This window comes from Oenanthe melanoleuca, chromosome 2, assembly GCF_029582105.1.
Source record: "Oenanthe melanoleuca isolate GR-GAL-2019-014 chromosome 2, OMel1.0, whole genome shotgun sequence".
Lineage (NCBI taxonomy): Eukaryota > Metazoa > Chordata > Aves > Passeriformes > Muscicapidae > Oenanthe > Oenanthe melanoleuca.
Window position 1 is genome coordinate 113672865 of NC_079335.1, and position 22647 is coordinate 113695511.

The window sequence follows — 22647 nt, forward strand, 5'->3', positions numbered from 1 at the left end:
TGTGTCCTCACCAGGGCTGAGTAGAAGGGCAGGATCACCTCTCTTGCCCTGCGGACTCTTCTTTTTCTAATGTACATGATGATTCCCTTGGCCTTCTTGGGCAAACTGCTGGCTGATGGACAGCTTGCTGCCCTCCAGGACCCCCAGGTCCTCCCCCGCAGAGCTGTTCTCTCCAGCAGGTTGGCCCACAGCCTGTGTTGTTATGTGGGGTTATTCCTCCCCAGGTGCAGGAACCTGCATTCTGCCTAACTTCCAGAAAGTTCTTCTCTTTCCATCTCTCCAGCCTAGTGAGGTCCTTCTGAAGGGTTGTACAGCCCTCCAGAGTATTGTCTACTCTCCCAGCTTTATGACATCAGTGGTCTTGCTGGGGAGATATCTGCCCCTTCATCCAAGTCACTGATAAAGAAGTTAATTCTGCGGCCAGTATTGAACAGTCAGACCCTGTCCCACTGATTACAACCCTCTGGTTCAGCCAGCTCTCAGTTGACATCACTGTTGACTCATCCAGTCCACACTTCCTGAGTTTGCTGATGAGGATATTTATGAGAGTGTCGAAAGCTTTGCTGAAGTCAAGGTAGACAATAACTACTGCTCTCCCTTCATTTACCCATGTAGCTGTTTCACTATAGAAGGCAGTCAGGTTGGTCAAGCATGATTTATTTACCTTCAGTGAATCCACACTGGCTACTCCTGATCATCATCTTGTCATCTGTGTGGAGAATGAGGTGCTCCATTACTTTCCCAAGGATCAATGTGAGGCTGACCAGCCAGTAGTTCCCTGGGTCCTCCTTCTTGCCTTTTTTTGAAGACCAGGGTGACATTTGCTTTCTTCCAGCCTTCAGGCACCTCTCCTGATGGTCATGACCTTTCAGAGATGACCGTGAGCAGCCTAGCTGTGGTGTTCTCTGGCTCTCTCATCACTCCTGGATTAATTCCATCAGGACCATTGGACTTGTGGATGTTAGTTTTAGCTACGTGTTCTGTAACCCAGCTCTCCTTGACCAATGGAAGGCCTTCCTTCCCACACTCCTTTACCCTGGTCTCTTGATCATAGATTCCTTAGGTCTGGCCTTGTCAGTGAAACCAAGGCTGCCCCCAACCTTCCCATCACCAATAAGGCATTCCCTGATGGTATAAGGCTGAGCAGCCAGCACACCATCCTTTGTGGGATTCTCCACTAACTCCCTCGCACAGTTGTCATCAGTGCTTTTCCAGGAACCTCCTGGACCCTTAGTGCTTTACTGTGTTGCCTCTCCAGCACATTTCAAGGTAGTTTAAGACTCCCACAAGAACCAGGTACCTTTGAAGCTACCTCTAGAAGGCTTTGTCTACTTCCTTGTCCTGATCAGATGTCCTGTAGCAAACATCCACAACAGTGACACCTGTGCTAGTCTGCCCTTTTATCTTAACCTATAAGCTCTCAACTTACTCATCATCCATCCCAAGACAGAGCTGAGTGCATTCCAAGTGTTGTTTCACATAGAGGGCAACTTCACCACAGTGCCTTCCTGGTCTCCTAAAGAGTGTGGTGTGTTCCATCATGACAACATTCCAGTCAGGAGCTCTCCTACCACATCACTGTAATCCCTTTGAGACCAAAGCCTTGTGATTTCGCACAGGTCTCTAATTTTTCCAGTTTGTTTCCCATACTGCTTGCATTGCTTTACAGCACTTTCTATAAAGTTTGATCCTATCAATATCCTAGTAGGGGTGAAATGTGACACCCCCTCAGTCATGGCTTTGGATTATTCTGCTCACTGATGGTACCCTCTCTTAAGCCTCCTTTTGCTACTTTGGTGGTTGCTATAGGTTTCCCTTCTCACACCTCGTATCTGTCAAGTCTGGCTGTGTCCCTCTTCAAATCTGGTTTAAAGCTTTTTCAGTGAACCCTGCTGACTCCTGAGCTAATGTCATACTTCCCTATGTAAAGTCACTTCCTATGTTATCTCAATTTCTTTCACCTATTTCAGTTGTTGAGGGTGATCTCTATGTGTGGAAAGAAAAGTAGACTTTATAGGAGAATGGACCAAATGTCTGAATTGTGATAATGAATTTTTTGGCTTGAAAGTTAGACTTTTACACATATCTGGTTTAACTGGGCTGACCAACTGAGTGATTTGAATATTAAAACTAAAAAAAAAAAAAAAAAGCAAAAGTAGCCTCCTTCAAAAGAAGAGTTAAAGAGGGAAAGGGGTAAGAAAGTTACCAGGTACTTAAGAGGTTGCAGACATATAGAGCTCTCCTTAGAAATGCACTCAACAGGATTCATAACTTTGGCTTACCTTTCATACTGTAGGTTGCTGGGTTTTTTGTGGTAGTGGACAGAAAAAGATTTATGGTAGCTCAGGTTGAAATGCAGCTCTGGAGAATCTTGGAGGCTGAACCTATGCTTTCTGCCAGAATGGTAGTGATGGATGTGCTGTTGATTTGTATACCTCAGAAAATTACTGGGGGAATCAGGAGATGACAAGTTCAATCCTTAACTCACCACCACATACGCTCTGTGGCCCTTCCCTGCCTCGCTTCCTTTTGATAAAGTGGAAATGACAGATTTACTGAATGGTAAATACAGATAAAACTGAGTGTTTCTTTCTTCTTCCTCAGGGTTTTGTCAGAAAGTACAAATAGCTGTGATGAAAAAAAGTGAGGAAAGGAAACTAGATTGATGGAGGTGAAAAATCACACCAAGAGTGACTGAGGAAATCTGTGAACCTATGCCTTAGGTGAGGATGTTTTGTCAAAACTGACATTTGCCAACATGATACTTCTTTCAGGATATATACAAATATGAATTTAGCCAATACTCACTTAGGAACATTTCTTTAAAGCAGGCGTTATTGACTGTAGCTAAACCTGGAACTGATAGGAGCATAAAGAAATGCAGTTAGTTTCTTGTATGCTGAGAACTGTGTATGAGAATTTCTTCTACGCTTTGTATTCTTCTAGAGGCAGCAAAGATTTCAGTGAAACTTTCTAATTGCGTATATTAAGGCTGATTTATTCTCCTTCTTGGGCTTGATCCTTCTCACCCTCATTTTTTAATCTCAGACAATTTTTTATTTAACCTTTGAAGAAAGTCTACTTAAAACATTACTAAATCATTTTTTGTGTGAGAGAGGTCATTTTGAAAGTCTACGATCATATCAATAGCTGTAATTTCATTTTAATTAGAAAAAGATCAAATATTGAATTCTGTTTCTTGCCAGAATTACTTCAGCCTCTGATTAGCCTATTATTTTCTGTGACCAGCTGTCACTTCCAAACACTTTTGCCTAAGAGTATGAACAGACTCCACAGATTTTGCCACAGATTTTTCTGGTGGGGCTTTTTTTGGTTTGGGTTTGTTTGGTTTTTTATGAATCTGTAAAGAGACCTGTATAGAAAGAAAACTACATTATGTACTTGAATTTAGGACTCTTTATTAAGAGAATTGATGTCCAAATCCATTTTTCTCCAAGTCAAAAAGTCCTTGAATTTGTTCAAGAAAGATGCCATAGCTAGTTGGCATCAAAAGTTAGACAGAAAAACAGCTTCCTGTATCGCTTTGTTTATAGGACCCATGTCTGCACTGTATAAGGAACAGGCAGCTTACTTTGTAGCTTATTTTTTTTTTTTTTTAATTTGAACAGTAAATGCTTTCTTATGAATCTAGATAACTGAGTTTAATGGCAAATGACTTTTGACTTAATGATTTGATGCTGGGATCAAGTGTATTTTTGTCTTTGGTAGGCTTCCCAGAGAGTTTAATGGCAAATGACTTTTGACTTAATGATTTGATGCCTACAATTTTTGAAGGTGTTTTTGGCCCAACATGTGAGGAAATCATAAATATCAATACCTAGCCTGTGATTTAGTTTCTTCAACTTTTGCTATATTTACGGTATTGCATTTTTTAAAATATTTGTTTGTTTCAGAACATCCTCTGTCATAGTGAGGAAATTACTCAGCCCTTGTGACAGTGTCCTTTTCTTGGAAATTTTGGCAGGTTGAGTTCAGCTTGTGCATCATTAGTTGCAGAAGATTCTGCATTTTAAATGAAGAAAGGAAATACCCTACTACAGTGTAAAACTGGGAGTACAGATTTCACAGTCTTACTAAAAAGGATAAGTGACATTTGAGAAATAAGTAGGGTAATTGCTTTCAAATAAATTGTCTTAAATTTCCTGTGTTTGTGAAAATTTGTTGTGTTGTTAAAAGCGGTGTGAAAACATTTTTATGTCAGCTATTTTGGACTTGCAGTTTATACTGTACTTTTCTCTTTATTGAGATTAATGTTGAGGAAAAGGATAAGGCATTTTTGTTATGGCCAATTTATTTCATTTCAGACTGTATTATCACTTGGTGAAAGACCTATTGATTAGCCTTCATAGCTTTACAGAGTTTTTCTTATAAGCACTTAGAAGTTTGAGTTGTCTCAGTCCCATAGGACAGAAAGAAAGCTGTTAGTACCATGAAATTCTTCTTCTGTATGTTTCCAACAGCTTGAAGCCTCCTCTTGGAATGCAAAATATTAGCACATTAATATTATTAACCCCTTTAATACAAAATAGTTTTGGAAGTAAAAGTATTTTTATATCTTCAAACTCTAGGTTGTTTCTTCTATGTCAGTACAGTTTCTTAAAGCTGAAAAATGTGTTGCTGTGCAACAAACAGATGCTGCTCTAACAATGCAATACATTATGTACCAAAAATGATCTTTGTTTTAATCATAGATGCTGATTTAATGAGAGAAGACTATCTTACATCAAAAATGGATTTAGGGTGTGATTTTGTTTTCACTATGTTTTCTCTACATAATTAATAGGAATATGGTACCTTATATATTCCCTTTTAAATTTGAAAATGTACTTTGGTTTTATGCCATTTTATACTCCTGTTTTCTAATTCTGCCTTGTACAATACTCCTTTTCTTAATTCCTTTTTTTGTGGTATAAACACAAGAGCTTAGTAAATATTGTATCTTTAGTGTATTTCCTCAGAAAGTATTTCCTTTTTACAGAATCATTCTGTTCATGTTTAATCCTTTAATTTTGCACACATCTTATTTTCATTTATTTTCTAAATGTTTCCTATCCAGTGTTTTCATCCTGCATTTACCATGTGGGACATGTAAGATGTTTGTCTGTAACTAATGTTAGTTTATGGATCAGAAAAACAATGCTCATCAATATCTTCTGACACTATCAGTACTTTGTATCTTGAGAACACACCTGTCCCCTGGGAGCATTTCATTGTTGATATCTCTTCAGTTTAGCTTTCATTTTATTCTGCAGATATTTTGTAACTTAACTTCAGTTGCTAGCTCTAATCCCTTCTATCACCCATAGAAATTTTGATTGACAATTTTACTTTTAGATAAAGTCAGATAATACTATACTTGGGGGGGAAAAAGTGTTCATATTGTGTTTTTAATTCCACTGAACCCAGCAGAGTTAAATGTAGTTTGGATGCACAGGGAAGAATTAATGATTGGAAGATACAGAGTTGGTAAATTATTTATTCTGGCCCTGAGGAAGCTGAAAAGCTGAGTGAAAGACTAATAAATCATTTGTGGTAGTGCTGGTTGTCACTTCCAATTATTTTAGACGGTTTTGTGATAAACTGCAGCACCTGCTAGATATCCCTGCACCATCCCTTGATGCTTGCAGTGCAGCTTGTTCAGTCGATTATCAAAGGCAAATTTGTCTAAAGTTTCCTCAGGATGGAAAGAGAATTACTTTTCTCAGTCACCCCTTCCCCCATTTGTTAAGTTCCTTTTACATTGCATGCATGTAATAGGCAAAATCAATGATATATGTAGAATTTTATTGACATAATGTACATTCAGGTATGGTTGATGAAACCACTGAGGAACAGGATGAGGGGTGATGTGTCTGTGAGTGTAAATGTACCTTTGAAAAGCTCGCTTGCTTTCATCTTTCTGCACAGCAGTTGTTTCTAAGGTATGAAAACTAGTATTTGTCCTCTGGTTTTGAGGATTGTGTTGCAGCTAGTGTGCTGCTGCTATGATTATGTGCAGAAGTTACAGAGGAGATGAACTTGAATATCGTGACGTTGACTTTGTCACTTGTTAAACTTTTCTACTGCTTTTATTCAAAAGGTCTTAGTTTAAAATCATGATTACATATACAGATCATACATGATCTGTATGCATGCAACACTTGCATTAATAGATGAAGGCCGAGAAAAGTTGAAGGACTGGAGAAAAGATTTCGAAAAAACAGTGGCGTGATTTTTAAAAAGGGAAGGAATCAAAATGTTGGAAAGATTAAGGCTGCTATTAGAGGAAATCTGAAAATGAGATAAAAGGTGAAGAAATAGAGAGCTGAGATAGGTTAGTGGAAGGCAGCTGCTTCTTTTTAACACTTCACTGAAAATAGTCAGTCATCATCTCATGTAGCTTGAGTCTGGACACCCTTTTCTCTGAGGTAGAAGAACCAGACCTACCCTGGAAATATTTATCTTTCCAAATTTAGAAGGTGATAAAATGTAACGCCAATTTATATGCTTTGCTTGCAAGATTCTAGATCTCAGAAAAGGAAAAAGAGTTTTAGAAAGTTGAACTCAAAGTTTACATTGTGTTTTTTCTGAAGGATGAGGAGAAGGGAGCTCCTGATTGTTCAAACACTTAACATGTTCTATTTCTGCTCATCTTGGGGAAAAAAACTGCAAAGGTTTAAAATTGCATTTATATTAAAATAAACTAGAGTGCAAAGTAGTCAACTTAAAGCTGTTGAGATTCCCTTTCATATCTCTGTTACTGGTGAACAAATGCATCTTAAACACATAGTGCTGAAAGACTTGCTTGTAAAGATTGAATACTGTAAATGTTACCAGTTACATGGTAAGTTTTCAGTATCTTCTCAATTATATTCCTAAGCTGTTCCATCCAAATAACACTGAATTTTGAATATTCAGGGTCAATACAACCTACAGCTCCAATCCTTGAAAGGTAAACAATTCAAATTTTTTTAATACTGATTTCTGTTTTTCCACTAGTGGGTCCCACCATGGAATTTCAAGTGAAATCTTTATCGTAGAAAATAGCGGTGTTTTGATGCAGAAAAATCAGAGAAGTTTTCATGCTGACTAAAATCAAAGTTAAAAGGGCTTTGTTTTCTTGTTTTAAATCTTGTTCACACAGACTTGTTTTTTTCATTGTGCTTCTGTAGGTCAGGAAGGAATCAGATGAAAAATTCAAGCACAGTCACCTTGCTTCCCCAGATGACTTCAATACAGAGATCTGCAGAATTTCAGCTCTAGATCTGTGAACTTTAGGAAAGCTCCATGAATACATCTATTCAAGTTTTCAGCAAGTAGAAACTAGGTGCCAGAAAAACATAAAAAGCTCTGTCAAGGGGTACTTGCTGTCTGTGGGGGCAGGATTTTTTGATTTTTCCTGGAAGGTTAATTTATTGCATCAGTGTCTGTTATTTTCAGCCAATGATGACAGTATAGAAATGCAGGCTATAGGAGCTGATTGATACTATTACAATTGTATTATTATTTGAGAGTATTTCTGTAAGCATAGTATATCTGATAGTAATAGAAAATCAGTGGAATTATTCCTGCAGCTTGAATCAGCCATTTATTCATGATTGGAACATAAAGACTTACATGGACATTAATCATCAATTTTTTACTTTCTTAATGTTCCCAAGGAAAGGTGGTGTCTGCAGTAAATTTAGTTTTCAAAAACTGTATTTTTACTGTAGTAGTTTTGTATTTATTACTAATTACAATAAATACATTTCTGCATTTTTAAAGTAGTTACATGTATAAAGGTGTGTACATATTGTTTACATGTACAAAATTAATATTTTTTTATTCTGCATGAAAATGAAAACCCAATTAATTTATTTCTAGGACTTTTCAAATTCACGTTCAGTTCACACTGAGTTAAGTGCAAAAAGGTAGTGATATGTTGGGTTTTTAACATACATGTTAAAAATTGATAGGACAGAAAATGCATTTTGAAACGAAAAGGGATTTCTCTAATGAGATACTTATAATAAACTGAACTGGTAATTCTGCTTTTAAAAAAAAAGGTGAATTTTATTATCAGAAAATCTTTGTATTCTGTTTTAAAATAGAACAAGTCTTTCTGCTTCTCCTCTTGTTTTACAGCATTCAAAGTTGTTGAAGTGTCCCATCCAAAACCTTGAAAAAAATCAGATTGTCACAGTCTGTAAATGCTGAATAAGTAACTGAGCAGACTACTTGCAGGTTTTTGACTGTTTTTTTCTGTAAACCTTTAGCAGTGAGGCTTATGACAACCAGAGTGACTCAGACCACACACACTTCTAGTCTCTGTTTTCCAGCCTGTCCAAGAAACAATTTTTTGAAGATTTGCTTAAGAGTTTGAGGAGTCTGTGACATTATTTCCCACATACACTTTGCTTTTTGGAGATTTGGAAGCTTTTGCCAAGGGCAATCAGCCATGGTGTCCTTTTACCTGTCAACCTAAAGCTGTATTGTTTGGGGCTTGTGAGTTGTTTGTGTTTATTTTTTTTTTGGTGGTGATGGTGTTCACCCCCCATTTTTTTCTCTTTTCCAAAAAATAGGTCACTTTTTGATCCGCTATAGAATTCTAATGTCCCACGACAAACAGTTCTGTGGCTTGACTTTTAACCAGGTGAAGAAATAACTCCTTCTGTTTGTTTTGCAAATGCCACTTAGTAACTTCATTGGGTTATCCCATTCTCTAATTTTGTGCCCTAAAATGGAAAAACAAACCAGTGGGTAAGAGCATCAGCCTGGCTGAACAAAGAAAACAAACAAAAAAAAAGATAGAGTGTATCAGCTTTTGGAGAAGGGGCACAGGGAACTCAGAACTACAAGAGTGTTGTGAGATTATGAAGAAAGCAAGAAGGGGCAAAGCCCAACTAGACTGTAAAGGAAAAATGTTTTTATAAATACATTAGCAACAAAATCAGGATGAGGGTAATCTCCATCCTATATTGGATGTGGAAGAAATACAGTGACAAAGAATAAGGAAAAGGCTGAGGTAGATAATGTCTTCTTTGCTTCAGTGTTTAAAAGAAAGACCCGCTGTTCTCCAGGTGCCCAGGCCCTGAACCAAATTTTTGAGCCCCTGAGAGATCAAAATACTGCCGTGGGAAGTGCTCAGTGACCTGCTACACCACGTAGAAACACACAAGTCTATGGGGATGGATGGGATCCACCTAAGGGTAGTGAGGGAGCTGGCTGAAGTGTTCATGAAGTGCTTTCAAGCATTTACCAGAAGCTCTGGCTCACTGGGGGTGTCCCAGTTGACTGCAGCTTAGCAAATGTGAAGCCTGTCTACAAGAAGGGTCAGAAGGAGGATCTGGGGAACTGAAGGCCTGTCAGCTTGACTCGGTGCTGGGGAGGATCATGGAGCAGATCATCCTAAGTGCCATCACAGGGCAAGTACAGGACAGCTGCATGATCTGGTCCAGCCAGCAGGGATTTATGAAAAGCAGGCTCCTGTTTATCTAACCTGATGTCCTATGATGGTGATCCATTTACTGGATGAGTGAAAGGCTGTGAATGTTGCTGGATATGAGTTATGGCTTTGCTGATGTTTCCCATAGCACTCTGGAGAAACTGGCTACTCATAGCTCAGATGAGTGTACTCTTTGCTGGGTAAAATGATGGATGGATGGGTGGATGGATGGATGGGCACAGAGTGGTGATGAATGGAGTTACACCCAGCTGGCAACCAGTAACAAGTGGTGTTCTCCAGGACACAGTACTGAGACCAGCCCTGTTTATTATCTTAATCAATGATCTGGTTGACATGATCAATGGAATCTGCAGTTATTTTGCAGCTGACACCAGGTTGGCCAGGTGTGTTGATCTGCTGGAGGGTAGGAAGCCTCTGCAGAAGGATCTGGACAGGCTGGATCAAAGGCCCAAGGCCACTGGTCTGAGGTTCAACAAGGCCAAGTGCTGAGTCCCACGCTTGAGCCACATCAGCCGCAGGCAGTGCGACAAGCTGGGGCAGAGTGGCTGGAAAGCTGCTCAGCAGCAAAGGACCTGGGGCATACTGGTTGACAGCAGCTGAACATGAGCCAGGAGTGAGCCCAGATGGCCAGAGAGGCCAATGGCATCCTGGCCTGTATCAGCAGTAGCCTGGCCAGCAGGACAAGGGCAGGGATTGTCCCCCTCTACTGGGCTCTCTTAAGGCCACACCTTGAGTTCTGTGTCCAGTTCTGGCCCCATGAGTACAAGAAAGACACTGAGATGCTGGAGCATGTCCAGAGCAGGGCAATGAAGGTGGTCTGAAGCACAAATCTGATGAGCAGCAGCAGGAGCTGGGGTTATTTATCCTTGAGAAAAGGAAGCTTGTGAGACGTTATTGCTCTCCACAACTACCTGAAAGGATGGTTTTATTCAGGTGGAGGTCTCTCATTTCTCCCAGGGAACAAGCATTAGGATAAGAGGGAACGGCCTTGATGATTTAAAGGTATTTTCTAACTTAAACATTTGTATGATTTTATTATTCTGTCTCCTTAGGATTGCTCTTTAATCATCTTACGTGCTTGTACAGAAAAAAATATTACATAAAAGAGCTTTCCTCCAACAAATAATTAGTAATCTATCTTTGTGTACTGCACAATGGAATAATGTCATCAAGGTAATCTGCATACTTAAGGTGGTGTAAAGTAAAGAGCAGTATCCCTGTTTTCCTTAAAAAAAGATGAGCATCAGTTCCAAATTGTCCGTTGGTTTGTTGAACTAGACTGCATAAAGTGATTAAAATACTGATTCAATGACAGGTGTATCACGTCTGTAAATATTTATGTAGTGCACTTCTCCAATAAAATTAATTTAGGAGGTATTCCCAAATATTCAATCCTGCTTTTCTTTGCTATTGAAAATAAACTAAAGGGCTACTAAGCCTTGCATCCTTTACAGGGTATTCATTGGAAACTATTTTAAGAGTTGTGATAGGAGTATATCTGGAAAAAAATTCCAAGAATAGCTGCCTTGATTCAAGCATGAGAGGTCATATATACCTAGCTTACTGAAATTCTTTGTGATATTTCTGCCTTAAGACTTAGGAAGACTGCAGTGTATCCAGTGCAATCAGCTGTTCAAAACAATTTTGGCTAACAAGCTATGGAAAATAGAACTGAGGGAAAAAAATATGCCTTTTATCTTCTACATTAGACCAGTTTTCAAATCCATCGTCTGTCATTTAAAGCAGGTATCTAGAAAGCACAGTAAAGGTATTTGCCAATGAGAAGTTATTCATGTGTGAAGATGACTGTCAGCTTTTTAGTGTTTGCTTCCTCTGGAACAACAGTGAGAAGTGCATAATATAAAAAGAGGGGCAAAGCTCTGTATAATAGCTGGGAAGGCAGCTAGCAGGAGCATGGCAGCTGTTGGCAGACAGATGTAATACTGAGGGGGACTAGGTGGGATCTTGCCCCTCTGCTGAGGTCTGATGATCTCTTCGCCATTGTAGTGTTTGGTGATGCTTCAGCCTTGCTGTGTTCTATCAGTCTGCTTCAAGGGAATAAGTATTAACAAAAGAGGATCTTGTTTTGTGCTACAAGTTTAAAAATGTTTTGATGTGTAGGACAGCAAGAGCAAGAAAAGCACTTTGGACTTGCAGTTGATGGTGGTGGTTGCTGCCTAGTAGGAATGTTCGTCTTGTATTCTTGGACCAACCTCCAAGAAAGTTTCGTCCTTCAGGTGGAAGAGTTTTGTCTTTCTAATCTCAGCAAGTTTTCTTCCCCATGGAACTCTTGGCAGTTATTTAACTGAAATCAAACAAGTACACAGAAGAGAGAGCTCAAACCCAGAATTTTATGCCTTGATCCTGAAATATTCTGCAGCTGAGTGATGATGAAGATATGAATAATTGAGTAACTTTCAGTCATTGCTAGAATGGAGTAGAGTTTTCCACCTAACAGAAGTGGTGATAAGTGTTTTTACTGCAGATGTTGCCAAATACCAGGTTAGCATCAACGAAGAGTGTAAGAGTGTTGCTAAGCTACAGAGTAGATTGGTGAACTGTGAACATTATTTAAATAATGTTTTCAGATGTTGGGTTTTTTTGACCATTCCTTATCCATCTCTTCACTGGATTACATTAGCCAGATGTTGGTCCATGAGGTGGTTTTGTCCAACCACTTCAAGATTGTGGCATGAACAGGCAGTTAGAATGGTGCATTGGAACCCTGCTAATCTTATGCTGTGTCACTTAGGAAGTCTCAAAACAGCTGCATGTAGCTCTCGAAAAGGAACAGAAAAAGAAATGATACTTCAGGAATTTCACAGGCAAGGAACTGGTGGGAATTGTTCGGAGTTTTCTGCCAGAATTACGCAGATCACTCTACTTGACTATCCAGGGCTTGTGTCACATCTTCTAAAGTAGGTGAGAGTTCATCATAGGTTAAGAGCTGTTGAGATGCACAGAAGAGTGAGAATAAGTGTTTTTTCTTTTTACAGAGAGATCATGCAGAGATGCTGTTAAGTGCTTTCAGTCCCTTACTTGATCTGAAACTAAATATGCTTGTAGTTGGCCTTTGTCAAGTAATTTCATTACTTGCTTGGGGACAGGTTGTGTGATATTGAGAAGTAAGCTACTTCTGTTTGTGTTTGCTCACTGTTGGATTGCTGAGTGTTTGAAAGAGGAAGGCAAGATTATTCCGTTACTGCATTATTTTTGTCCAGAGCTATGCAAGTTCATGATTCTGCCATGAGAGTCACAGATGATGAATTATATTTGGAAATCTTTACATCGCAGCCCAGACAGACCTTCATAAAAAACGTGCTGAAGATTGAAAGCGTAGGTGATTACTACTTGTGGGAATGAGCTAAATAGTTCCTTTTTGTTGCAAAAACCTGGTATAGGCGGCTGGTCTCAATAAGGCTTTTATGTGCTCAACATTGAGAAGGATAATTCTTGAGAAACCTTTTGAGACCTGTGCTTCACACTGTGTCACTGCAGTTACCTGGTGACCAGGACCTATGCTGTTGGAGAGAATCCCTAGGCTTGTGGTGTGCCCCCAGCCCAGGATTTGGGTGTGTTTCTGTTATAATCCATTACTTTCTGTCAATTAACATTTTAACTTTTGGGTGCTATTTTATTTTTTAATCTTTCAGAAAACTTGTTAACTAACAGGGAAGCTGGCTGTTGTGATGAGCCACTATGTTCATGTGTGGAACTGAGCTGTCATTTCAGCATGGTTTCATCACTGCTGGAGTTTGTGGATGCCCTTGGCCCTTTCTGGTGTAGTCAGCAGCCTTGGACACTCTTGTTGACCACTGCCTTAAAAAGCCAATGTTCTGTTCAACGGCACTGATTAGGTTCCATTGATCTTAATTTTGATATTTTGCTTCTATACTTAAATTTCAACTAGTCTTTCTTGTTTCTAAATGCCTCCTAAAATGCCTCCATCCTGCTGCGTGGTGTTGGCAATAGTTCTCTTGTGCGCTGTTTGCAGAAATAACAACAGAGTCAGACTAAGGACAAAGTTGCATCGTTGCTCCAGATTGTTAATTTTTCTCTCTAAAGATTTAGAAGATTAAATTTCAGATGTGGACATTATTGGATAGTATTTAAACACTAATTAAAGGTACTAAATATAAAATTGTGAATATTGCTGTTCTCTTTGGAAGCTGGAATTAACTTCATTGAAGAACAGTGTAGGCTGCTAATTGAACAGTGGTTGCAGTTATCTCTCAACTTTGCTCTTACCTGGATATTGTCATTGTAGATATTTTCTGACTTAGCAGCTTACTATTTGACAGTAGAAATCAGGCTGATTAATGTAACTGGGAACTGGAAAAATACAAATATGCTCTTTAACCAAGATGTTCTTGATGAAAATGTGTGTAATGAGATGTAATTTTGTAAGAGTCTGTATTGCTCTGTATCCATTGTGAATTTATTTGAGGGGAAAGAGATGCAAGATGTGGGCATTTGATTTCCAACTTCTTGATTATTTTTGTGGTGCATTATTTATTTAAATGGTAAAATACTAAATTTAAGGCATATTTTTTATATCTTTAATGCGTTTTTAACTGTCTTCTTATCACCACTACCATTTACCGAATTGTGTTTTGAAAGGATTTTGTTTTGTAAATTTGGGTTGAAATTTGTTTTTTGCTTTAATCTAGGAAAATGTCATTACACTGTATATTTGGCTGAAGAATTAGGCTTTCAGTTTTAGCCATTAGGTCTCACAGGTAATTCTGTTCTTATTTTGTCTAAAGATGGGTCACTTCAAGCTGCAGTTCTTCAGCATGCCATGTTGGGAGAATGTTCTTAACAAGAATTCAGGGAATCGAGAATGCAAAGATCAGGGCAACTTGAAGTCTTGAATTTTATTCTGTGCAAATAGCCTCTTTGCTATTCTCAGCCTGCTGATATTTTGAGAATTGCAGCTACTTGAACATTTGTGACTTCTAATGCTACATTCATGCAGTGGGAGAGGTGATAGAAGATACTTTTGTCTGGATAGTCTTTGTGATTCATATTACCATAATAATAAGAATGAGAGTTTTCATCCTGACTACAAAAATATGCGTTTGTGACTGCTTTAAAAGTTTCTTTTAAAGTTGTGCGAAGCATTTGTTTGTTTTCTGGACTAATAGCTGTATTTCGAAGAGAAAGACTTTCACATTGCCCAACTTTTGAGTCTGACATTGGTGACTCTGCTAATTGTAATAGAGCTGTGGAGCTGTTTCATTCCAGATGGAACTTTAATCTGGCTTCTGATTGAGCTGAGTGTCCTTGTAGAGTCTCTTAGCATCTGCTTTGGAAATGTATATAACATTATTCAAAATTTGTACCAAATTAAACCACCCTAAGGCTATAATTCAATTTTTCTTTATTGAGAAATGTATTGTCAACAACTTTATGCCACAGAGTAAAATCTGCACTAGATCTATTATTTTTTTGGCTATTAACTGGTCGTTAAGTTTACTGTGATTGAATTTCCAGGTTCTCCAAGTTTACCTTATCAATTGTAAGCTTTACACTAAGGAATCAACAAATAAGGCAAATGTAGTCTCTGATATTTTTTTTGTTTACAGGATTTTTTTTTTTCTAAAAGTAGATGAGCTTGAATTGATGCTTTCTAGCATAAATGATGGGATTATATTTTTATTTATCAGATAGTAATGTTTTAATAATTCTGGATAAATTCTGTGGATGAGTTTGAGATACCTGTTTTGGTATTCTGGTTGTAAAATCGGAAAGAATGCATGAAATATGTTGAAATACACCATATCAAATCAATTTAATTCTGTATCTTACTTTAGTTTCTCTTGTATCTCTAACAGTGATTGTGACTTTTCTTATTTCTCAATTTTCTAAAGTCTGCTGTATTTAATTACAGTTTTTATTATAATATCTTCTTGAGCTCAGTATAGCTGCTATTTTGAATACCAGTTCTGTTACTAAAGATGGTCAGATTAAGGTAGCAAAATGATGCTTTTCAGTTTTTCAGTTAAGACATGATTTGTGAAATAGTCTCTAACTGGTTATGCAGAGTCTCTAACAAAGTTATAAAGTGTTATGCAGCTGTGTATGTTGATGGTAATATTCAGTAGATACTCTTCTTATTTTAGTTTTGGGCATGAAAAAAAATTAAAACCACAGAGTTATGAATTGAAATTATAATAAGCCAACTACCAAGTGTTACTGAATTTTGTTTATTCACTTTTTCTGTCTTTCATTGCTGAGTGGAAGAGCCATAGCCACTTAGCAAAGTTCAGTCCGGTAAATAAGTAGAGCAACATGTTAAGTCTCTGTATAATGTACTTTTCCTGTTACAACTGAGCTGCACAACAGAAAGCAAAATAGAACTTCCAGTATACTAGTGCCATTCTCTCCGCTTCCAGCAGACTGGATTGCCCAGCTTTTTGGAGAATGTCACAGTCAAGAGTGAAATCTGAACCCTAGCTCACTGACGTCATCCCCGCTCCAGCTTCTTGCAGAGTTAGATGTCCCCATCCTCCCTCATTAAGTTCCTGTGCAAGTCTCTAGGCATTCATTTGGATTTGTGTTGAAGAAAAAACAGAGGTTATTTATTTTATATTCCAGATGCTTCAGGTATTTGATTTAAAAACAATTAAATTGCTATGAGAACAGAATTGCAACCCCACAAAGGGTTTGGCCATTCAGCCAGTGTAAAAGGAAATCTCTACGTCCCTAACATATCTTCCTTTGGACATATTTGGCTGCCTTACTCCATCTTTTTTCATGCTCCATCTTTTATTCTTGAAGAAGTCTAGACAGGTTTGTATTTCCAAGCTCTTTGTCACTGAACAGAAGAAAGAGGTTGCACACAAGTTCCTTCATGGCTGAAGCCTATCTTCTGGAGGAAGGCAGTGACTGGGCCAAAATGGGATCTCTCTCCTGTCAGACAGCCTTAAATCATCATTAAACCATAATGCATTTATTAGAGTGTACAGAAACTGCAAAATTCTTGTGGTTTCTTTCATTACGCTTCAAGCATCCTCATTTATGTGTTACAAGAGACAATAGTTACAGAGTACACATGAGATAGAGACACTGTTGCAAGTCAATCTCTCTGGTATCTTAATGCTGTCAGCTTGTACTGAAGTCTGAAAATATATGACCAAATCACTCATTAATTTCTTGAGAGTGGTTGAAGAGTAAATACCATCATTCAGACTGTCTTTTCCAACACGGTGTTGGAAGGACCCCAAAACTAACACAGTGTCAAGGAAATGGATATCTAGGAGCGCGGTAATAATATTCTGCCTTTTCTTCAACGATCTTTCTTCTAATATTTTATATTTCAGTACCTCTTGAGAACTTGCTTTTTCAAGTTTTTTCATATCAAAAACAAGTGAAAAGAGCAAATAAAAGGACTTTCATTTCCTTTCCCAGATTCTTCCATTCATGATGCTTACAAAATCCTGTCATTGCTTTGTGACTTGACTGTTCACTTGGTGACTTTCAAACTTCTGTTACTTTTTTATGTGCAGAAAATCGTTGTAATCTGGGAATTTTACTTTGCAGGCATATATCTAGTTTTGAAAGGACTAAGTATAAATTAGGTCTTACAAATAAAAAGGCAATATTCTAAGGTTTTTTTAAAGCATCCAGTAACAATTTTCAGCCTCCATGGAATAAGAATTTTATGATGGTTCTTTTCATTTATTCTCATCTGATAACATGAAATTGAAGAATAAAGTATGGAAAAAAATGAACCATAAGAAACATGGTTTGTGGGAACATGACCTATTTTCAGAAGGTCACTATTTTCCTCTTCTTTCTCTTATGTGAGAATTTTTTTGTAGGTCACACATACTGTCAAATACATAGTATGATCCCCTGATTAGTGGTGTTGCCATTAAGCTGGTCAGCTGCAGAGATGAAGCTACTTCAACAACTATGTGATACCTGCATGGTTGTACCAAGAGTAGTACAAGATTGATGTACTGTGTACCTACATTGTGGTTTGATAAATGTTAAATTACTATTTGGCATGGTTAAAATTATTTATAAAAGTGTGAAAAAGTAATAGGCTGTTTCTTTTGAAATTTTAGCCATCGGTTATTAGTAAGTTTAATTTATTGTCGCTGAAATGAAATTAAATTGCATAAATACATATCTCTGATAAATGTAGATGTACTTCAATTAAATTGTTAAAACCAAAAAGAAAAGGGGTTAAATAAAGTGGAAATATTTAATTCATAGATATGTGGATTTTGGTTTGACCTATGTTTGTTAAAGGCAGATATGTTTGTCATTCTGATGAAGATGCATTTCTTCTTACCTTGCTGTTGACAGAATCTCACCTACTTTTTCCATTTATTATGATAATAGTCTACCAGATGTCATATGTCACAGCCTAGTGAAGTTGTCTCTGCCTATTACCAGTTATATGTAATGTTCATTCTAGTTTTCCTTACCTTAATTTAGAAAATTTTATGTGCTCTTTGACATCCCATGTCTTAAGTAAAAGAATAGAGGCAAACTATTTAAAATACTTGAAAGCAAGTTTAGAAAGAGTAGGTTATTTTATTCCCATTTTAAATAACATTATGTTAAAAGTCTGCCTCTGTATGGATGGATAGCCTGAATCTCATACAAATGGCCATACATCTTAAAATTCTAGTAAGTTACACTGTGCAGCTTTTTTGAAAACTGCCTGTTTCAGTGGACAGGTAGGTACATAGGTACACAGGTAAGTGCAAATAAGGGCTTAAAACACAAATGACTGTTATGTTATGGATACATCTAGTGATAAGAGCATCAGAAATCACTTCTCTTTAGCTAAAACATAATAAAATGGACAATAGTCTTTCTCGAAAGAGTTATAATCTAAAGGACAGGATAATCTCTTACATGTATATACATAGGAGAATAGATAGGAGAAGAGTCAAAAAAAGTTTTAGCACAGATGCAGCAAGCTGCTTTTTGATTGAAGGTGTAGCATTGTACATCCCTGTGAGTTAAAACCATATGGAATTCACACCACGCTTGCAATGATAGGAACCTCATGTTGCAGAAGAAGTAGAGCTACCTGTGAAAGCACAGCCAGATTGGGGAAATAGGACTTTTCAGTTGTATTGGAGAATTTTATTTCTGTACAAAGCTTTGTTCTGAAAAGGTTCATATCTTGAAAAATGTGTATTTTCTACAAGTTTGAGCTGTGTTCATTTTGCATTATGCATCAGCAAAGAAGATCACACTGACTTTTTGTTCTTATGTTTTGTTTTTATGTTTGGGTGCTTTTTTTCCTGTTAAAAAAAAGGTAAAAGTGCCCACTAGATTTATTGATTTTTGTGCTTACACACTAAAAATTACAGAATTCCTTTAAAGATGTTATTTTTCTTTCAAAATCAATATTCAGAAGTTTAAAGGCTTTTTTTTGTCCAGAGCAACAACAAGAACATGCAACAATCAGCAATGTAATGTAGTTTGTTTTCTTACATTTTACTGTGGAATTGTTGATACATAAGGGTAACTGTTGCATGAAAATGCTTTTGTTCTTCTACAGTAATATTTTAGATGAAAGAATGAGTCCTTCTCTGTACATTCCAGAAGAGATCGTTGCATTCCTTAAAGCTGCATTATATAATGTAATATAGATAAATATGACAAAAGTCAACATAGGAAACTTAATGCTTGAGGTAGAAATCAATATGAAGTCTAACATTTTTCTTTTATATTTGCAATATCTGTGCAACCAGAATTGACCAAGGCTCAGAATATTTGTAATTAGACCATCCTGGAAAAAAAAAAAAATTGAAGTAAAAAGTGGGTCATTGTGTGAAATCAGTGTTGTACTCCTGAAATTTCTTTCCAAATAAGTTTTAATTTCTCATTAATAAAAACCCAGGTTTAATTTATATGCCTTTCAATGACTGGAATCTTTCAAGTGGCTGTATTTTAATTTTAAAATTAAAGCAAAGGAATATGTTAAATTGTAAAGATTAATTTTCTGTAAAATCAAACAAAACTGAAACTGTGTATGTTGAATAGGAATCCCTCTATTTATTGAAATGATTATCTGTCAGATGTCCATCTTTTTAAAATGAAAAGTGGGAGAAAAAAAAGGGAGGGGAGAAATTTGTATAAAATAACTGGTTTCTTGGGTTGTTTTTTTCCTCTCCTCTCCTTAAATAAAATGTAGATAGCAAATCCTAATCCTGCTGCAGTCCTGTTACACTGAACAAAAAGCAAACTTGATGCACAGAGCGGAACTTTTTGTTCAGTCTTACGTTGAAAACATTTTTCTAAGTCAGCAAAACCAGTACTTAGAAAATATTTCTACCTTTCTATAGCAAAGACATGTGAAGTATTTATATCAATTTTAATAAAGGGGCATCAAACAAGGGTATATTTAGGCTAATGGAGCAAATATGAACTAGTTGATGAGCTGTCTGCACTTCTGAGTTCAACACTTAGACATGATTAGAGAATGTATGCACTTTCTTCAGTCTGGAAGCAGTAGCAAGTTTAATAAAGCTGAAATGACCATCAGTTTTCTCTCTTTACAGTCCATAATGCCAATTAGACAAATACATTTAAATTTCCTACAGAGGCCTAGATCTCAAATAAAAGAAGCAGTTGTTACAGCATTTAAAAATAATTCTACCATAAGTTTTGATTTTAACTTGTGGTGCAGGCTTGTGGACTCTGCTCTGGCTTCCAGAGCTTTTTATTTTCTTGTGGTGTTAATATAACAACATAATTTTATATAGTCAAATTTATTTTGTACTATGATTCTTGCTCAATTTTTTTATCCAGATGTATTTTACATAAACACCAGTAATACAACTGGTGATGTTTTCCAGCTTGCACAGCACTTCATTTGCTAATACCTGAATTAGCAGAATATACTTTTTAAAGTAGAATCAATAATTTCATCTAAAATGAGCAATTTTTTAATTGTTCAATCCTACTTTATTTTTTTTCAAGAATGGCCTAATCATGTTTCATACTTGATCACTTTGTTTAGAGATTACCACTTTGTGTGTTCATAGTTTACTAGTTGTTTCTCAGCAGCCACATCTCTTCAGCTCTAAATCCAAGGAAGAAACAAGTATACAGATTTATTTTTATTCTTGCATTTTGTCTGCATTTCACTCATTTGTTTTCATTTTACTGGGCCAAATAGGCCAAAGAGAAAACTATGGGTTTGTACGCAAAGAGATGAGGTTAGTTCGATTATGAATTAATGTAATTAAAAGCATCAGTATTTAATTCTCATTAAAAATGCAGTTTTAAAAAGTACTGTCATTGACGCTCATCAAAAAATATATTTAATGTAGTCTCAAAACCATTTAATTTGCTTTAAAATAATGCCCAGTCTCTGAGAACTTTTTACTGAGAATAGGTATAATCTGCTGTGTTGTGTAATCTTGCTAATTTTAGCTGTAGTAATTCCTTTGCCTTATCAAAGTCGGCTCAAATACAGGGAGTGGAGGTGTGCTTCTGTGCAGTAGTGGTTTTCTCCTGAGCAGAACTCCAGCATTACCAGTTCCTGACAGCTGCAAGCCAGCCTCTGGGCATTTTGCTAAATTTTCAAATGTAATTATACAGTAGACTTCCTTTAACAAATTCTGTGTTCCCCACTATAATTATAACAGCTCTTGCCTCTAGCCTGTTCCTTATCTTACAACCCACCTCCATATCTCCCACTGCTGGCTAGCGTTATCCAGTAGAGCTGATGGATCTAGAAAAGCAAAGTTTATTCTCTCTGTTGTCTTATATCCGTACAGAAGATCCGTTTCTTCAGATCCTTTATACTCAAATGACATGTCCCTTAAAGCTGAAGATTGTTCTCTTATTCACAGAAGAGGTGTTGATTAGCATGCCACTTTCATTTTTCAAACAATTTTTGTTAGGTATTGCAGGACAAGAGTTAAGGAATTATTAAGAGCTATCTATCCATGAAGTGGCTGAAGAAGCCAGGACAGAGAAAGGAGTTCTTCTAAAAATACTTTATTTTCATGCTGTGCAGTTCAGGATATAAATTCTTTCTACTATATGTGTGTTAGGTTTTCATGTAAGAAGCTGTTCATCCTCCTTTTAAGAATACATATGTAATGCAATAATAAAAATAATTGATGCTTCTTTTATATGAAACTCTATGTAATTTTAGGCAAAGAGTAATGAAACAGGAAAAGTTACCCACAGATATTCTCAATCTAATATTGGCTTATGACAAGGAAATTTAAAAACAGCTATGCAGAGTAATAGTCTCCTGTCCACCTGTATGTTAGCAGTGGAAGTGATGGGTTTGAATATGGAAGTCTGAAGGTAAAGAGATAAATAAGAGAGAACTTAGGTTTTTGAAGATGTGCAGAGACACTTCTCCTTTTTCTTCAGTTTTTACTGTAGTTGGCTGTGGTAGATGGAGTGGCATTGAAGAGCTGTGTTGCCTTAAAGGGGACAGATTACTCTTCCTTTCGGTCTGTCCTGCAACAGGATCAAGTACATTGATCAAACCTTTCCTGAGAAGCTTCAGTTAGTGACGTAACCCAGCACTCCTTGAAGTCATGCTCCCACTGACTTTCCATAGTTTGCCTACATCTTTCTAAGAATTATGATGTCCAAAACTTTATAAAGTACAGAAAGAGATGGAAAAAAGTAATATTCAGTTGTTCAATGCAGGTGCTGCCAAACTTGCACACACTCATATGCACTTTATATAAGTGCTTGCTAGTGTATTTCAGTGAGATGTGTTTGTTAAAGATCCAACATTTACTCTTTTGATTTGTATTCTTCTCTATTCATTGATACTCTGTGTAATGGTTTACTTCTGGTCCATTTTGTGTTCATAGCTATGATGCTTTCTAAACATAGCACTTTCCATTTGTCTTTATTGATTTCTGACCATATCTTCCATTTTTAAAAAGCATTTGAGAATCTTTCCTTTGAGGTGCTGCTAGTTTCTACCAACATTCTTTTATTTGCTAATTTTTAAAATGCTTACTTGGAGTCACTAAGATTGCTATGAAAATACTAAATAGAAACAGATGAAACAAATGTCTCTGAGTAACATTTGTAATACATGTATATGGTTTGAGAGAGCAGTTAAAAATGCTTTTTTTAAAACAATTGCTCTCTGATTTCAACAGTTTTTGTGTCCAGCTTATAATGATTATGTCTGGACAGTATTTTGTTATATATAGTATCAACAATGCAGTACATGTTTA

At 36.9% G+C, this 22647-nt stretch overlaps 1 protein-coding gene across 4 annotated transcripts in view; it reads left to right on the forward strand.

The window, feature by feature from the left end:
- The window catches only part of TBC1D5 (TBC1 domain family member 5), a 311013-nt gene that overhangs the window by 40850 nt on the left and 247516 nt on the right, over positions 1 to 22647 (forward strand). The window contains exon 3 of one of the 4 annotated variants that reach the window (XM_056483375.1): positions 2605 to 2723. The exons of the other annotated variants lie outside the window; for them this stretch is intronic. The gene's annotated coding sequence lies outside the window, so the exon portion shown is untranslated. The remainder of the gene's footprint in view (positions 1 to 2604; positions 2724 to 22647) is intronic. 4 annotated transcript variants of the gene reach the window in all.